Consider the following 4,891-nt stretch of genomic DNA (forward strand, 5'->3'; position numbering starts at 1 on the left):
TCCCTAAGGTTGTACATACCTCCACTAGATGTATGTGGTTGAGTTTTACCCGGTGCCTCATAAGTACCTGTAGTGTCCCAATTTTGAGCATTTTCAGCTAACAAGTCTAAACACTTAATTGCTTCATCAGGGTCTTTATCTTTAAAAAGTTCCATTGTACATCAATTCCACCATTTGCTTATCTTTAGGTGTTAATCCTTCATAAAAATGTGAAACCAATCTCCATGTTTCAAAACCATGATGAGGACATGTATTAAGCAAATCTTTATACCTATCCCAACATTAGTAAAATGTTTCACCTGGCTTTTGAGTGAATGTACTTATTTGTCTTTTGAAAGAGTTTGTTCTATAAAAAGGGAAAAACTTCTTCAAAAACTGTTGTTGCATTTCATCCCAAGCACGAATGGATCCTGATCAAAGATTTTATAATCATGTTTTAGCTTTATCTTTTAATGAAAAAGGAAAAAGCTTTAATCTAATGGTGTTCATGCTACAATTTAAGTCATTATAAGTGTTGCAAACTTCTTTAAATCCTCTCAAATGCAAGTATGGCTTTTCTAGATCTAAGCTATGAAGAAAAAATAAAAGTTGAATAATGTCTGGCTTAAAATTAAAGTGAGATGCATTAGGAGGGAAAATTATACATGAGGGTGCATTTGTTCTTGTAGGATTCATGTGGTCTCTAAGTATTTTAACTCGATTATTTTCATTATTCTCATTATGAAGCGACTGATTATCTTCTTCAGCCATATTTTTTGAAAATGATGAGGATACCCTACAAAGTCTACCACTTAATGTACATGACCAAACTCTCATGCACGTGTAGGAAGAGAATAAAAGGAAGAAGAAAACAAAAGAAAAAGAAACAAAACAAAAGAAACAAAAGTTAGATATAAGAAAAATGAAAAGAGAAAATAAAATAAATATTATAATTTATACAAGAATTTACCTCCCTGACAACGGTGCCAAAAGCTTGGCACGATCAAAGAGTTGATGTCTTATCCCAAGTGCAGGAGTGTCGAAATAATAAATAACCCGGCAAGACCGGGGTCGAACCACAGGGAGGTGAACTATATAGAATTATAAATAAAAGAAAAGATTTGAAGAGAACTTTGAGATGTGATAATGATGTAAGGATTTAAACAAAGATAAAAAAAAAATTGTCAAGGTTAGAGGATCCACTAATAGTATTTCAAATAAGTATATTATAAACTCTTTTTATTACTTGACTGAAAACCACACACAAAGGAGGTTCCACTTGGATTATAAATTGTTAACATGATTACATTAATTATCTTATTTAAGTAATGTCAATACTTGTAAATATTATCAGGTATTCATGGTGATAACTTATGTTAACAACAAATCAAGTTCCTTTCATACCACATGTGTCGGTTATACCATACAGTTGGGCTATGAAAGTGCCAAGTATTTGATGTACCAAGGTTTGTTCAACACAAATCTAGATTAACCATTTAACAAGCAAGGTATTAAGAGTGAGTAAGATAATAATTATAAAACATGTTAGTATCAAACATTAAAGTCCATGTTGAGTTTATACTATACTTATTCTTACACCATTGGTATAACCTTTTCACCTTGACATAATAAACTTAACTGAACATTATGAATAAGAGAAACATAGATAAACAAGAGGAGAGCATGATTATATAAGTATAATAAAGAAAATGAAAGGCATAAACAAGAGATTAATAAAAGCAAAACTTAAGCATTACAAAAATATAAAGAGAGAGAGAGAGCAAGAACATGATCTTGATCTGAAAGCCAAGATGCCTAAATGCATGGCAAATGCCTCCTTTTATAGGCCAAAATTTAGAACTATTGATTTGATGACTAATTGTTGAGTGAGTGGCCACCTTTTGACTTGGTAACCATCTTTATCTTCTTGTCTGCAGAAAACGTCATTGCTAACATCCGAATTTGAATAGATAGTCCCCATGAAAGTTCTGGGGAATTGTCTCAGCTTTCCAACAAAATAAGAATCAGGTTATTTGGACTTCTAGAACTAGAGATATAGGCTGAACACTAAACAATGTCTGGGCTGCAGGACAGATTCTGACTTCTTTGTTGTTGCTACAATTTGAACTTGAAAACCGTCATTTTGAATCTTGGACTCTTCATGAAAGTTTTAGGTCTATGTCTTAACTTTCTATCCATATAAACCAGACCTAAATCCAAGTTCAATAACTTCAGTTATGATCCAATAATCGAATGGTGTTCCAATTTGAATTCAACCAGCATCTATTTTCTAAGCTTAGCCCTCTCTTTGTCTTCTCAATTTCAGTGGTTAAACTCATCAATTAATCCTTTCATTTATATGATATGCTTGGCATTTAAAATGAACATTTACCATAAATTAAATGTATCTTATATTATTAGACTTGTTATTATAAAACATGCTCTAGTTAAGGAGTTATTGATACTTCGAGTGCAAAATGATGATATAAAACCTTGATAAAAATGCACTTTTAAGTACTAATCAATCTCTTTCATCCTATTTTCATCATGTGTTGGTTAATGACTTGAGAGTTGCATATATCCTCTAATGCATAGGTAACTTTTGCAGGAAAAAGAGGAGGTGAGCGAGTCCCACTTGATTAGGACACTAGAATGAGAATTATTATAGGTGCAGTAAGAGGCATTTCTCATATCCATGCAGAGAATGGCGGGAAATTTGTCCATGGAAACATCAAATCTCCAAACATCTTTCTTAATTCTCAGCAGTATAGTTGTGTATCTTATCTTGGTTTAGCGATTACAACAAGCTCATTAGCCCCACCTATTGCTCGTGCTACTAGTTATTGTGCCTCTGAAGTAGCAAACACTTAGAAAGTCCTTAGCCTCATAATCTTTATTTTCAGTTATAGATTCTTCCATAGTTGAATTAGCTTGTCTTGTAAATTTTCTTCCTTCCAAACCCTTACGATATGGCCAATCTCAAAGACTAGCTCCTTCGGTTCTCAAACTAGTCGTCCCACTCATATTTTTGGAAAACCTTATATTCATCAACTTCAATTGTTGTTACATAGTTAAATAACCATGTTAAGGAATATTCATATCTTCTAATGGTGATGATCCACTCTTAGTTGACATTGTCAAGAGCTTAAAATTAAATTAGTAGCAATATCTCACCTTCACCTTTTACAACTCAATTCTCAAGATTTCAGTTCTTGAAGGAAATTAGTTCATAACAAATCAAAGATTAATATCTTAATGGAGCAATCAATTAATGTAAAGACTCAATAAGTAATAAAAACTGAAAACTATCAATATAAAACTACGAATATCAAATCACGAATATCAAATATGAATTCATATAAAATATGAACGATATCAAGACATGAAAAAAAAAACTATAAAAATTAATTAATGGAATAAGATTTAAACAACTCAAAATAACAATACTTTCAATTGTTCTTTATATACACGGTGGTGAAAACTATAAATAAAAAGACTAACATAAAAACTACCCATTTGTTTTTTGTAATTTTCAAGAAAACCCAACTAAGGAAACCTAAAATATCTCAAATCAAGATTTATCTCCAAGAAACCCTAAGAATGAATAATTTTTTGTTTTCAGATTTCAAGCAAATGGTCGAACTCTATGTTTCTTAGAATAAAAATTTGTGGCAAACACTAAAAATTTCTTTTGTTTCTATTTTCTTTGTTCTTGTTAATTTATAAGACTATATTTAATCAAGATCGCAAATAATTTCTTTTTTTTTACTTGATGTCGCAACTAGTTTTTAGAGAACATAAAGAACTCGACAACAATAGCGTATGCAAAAAAATTGAAGATAAAAGTGATATAACCTGATTTAGGGTATTTCTCTTCCCAAGAAAGCTAAGATCAGGTTCGAAATTGAGCTTGACATAACGATAACTTGTACCGAGGCACGGAGACTATAAATATCCCAACCCATACCCACCACTTATAAAGAAGTATAGAAGATGTCATGAAGCTTGGTTATTTATTGGATAAGTCAAAGTAGTTCAATGAAAAACCGAAAACAATGAGCAAAATCTCACACACAATAATAATTGTTGATATCAAGGCCTTCTCGATATTCGATTGACTTGCAAGTTTAACCTAATATAAAACAAGACCTCTAGAGACTTCTGATAGAATTTAAGCTCGGTCCAACTTTGGGTAAAAAATTATATTTGTTAAAATAAAACTATAAATTATAAAAAATAATCCTCTAACTGCCAAAATTATTTAGCCTACCATTGTGAAATAATTAGACCCTTGTTGTAGATAAATCAGACCCCTCTTACACATAGATTATATTGAGTATGATCTGCTCATCACTTGTTGAAGTTGTAGCCTCATTGAAATTCATCTTAACCAAAATACTCTGAATAATCTCATTAAATGTATATTTGAGCTTTTTTACCCTTGGTCTTGTAATTGGCCTAATTGGAACTTCCAATAGATACTTTGGTGCAATTTGGATTGCATCATCATCTCTCTCCTCAAAAGAATTTGTTAATGAATCATCACCTACATCCAACAAAGAAAGATCGAAAATATATTTGTTATCATATAATAAAAAAACAATTGTAAAAAAAATTATTGGACCTAATTCAGTCCATGACTCAGGTTATGAGTTTGGATTATTAACTTCAGTTTATTATGAATTGAGCTTTATAATTTTTTGAATTTACTTTGTATGAAGTTATCAAAGTCTAAAACAAATGTCCTAACATTGAGTTGGTGCTCAATTTTATGAGTGATGATTTTTGTTATCATAAGATTAAATACAAAATAATCTTAAAAAGAAATTTTAACTCGATGAAATCCATAACCTAGGTCATGGGTTCGATGGGTTAGACTGTGAAATCCAAATTTTTTCAATAAATCATTATC

The 4,891-nt window shown here is 31.0% G+C and overlaps 1 pseudogene; it reads left to right on the top strand.

The window, feature by feature from the left end:
• Nucleotides 1-232: 232 nt before the first annotated feature.
• On the top strand, nucleotides 233-343 carry LOC133695548 (small nucleolar RNA R71; annotated as a pseudogene).
• Nucleotides 344-4,891: the final 4,548 nt, after the last annotated feature.

The sequence above is a fragment of the Populus nigra genome, chromosome 5, assembly GCF_951802175.1.
Source record: "Populus nigra chromosome 5, ddPopNigr1.1, whole genome shotgun sequence".
Classification (NCBI taxonomy): domain Eukaryota; kingdom Viridiplantae; phylum Streptophyta; class Magnoliopsida; order Malpighiales; family Salicaceae; genus Populus; species Populus nigra.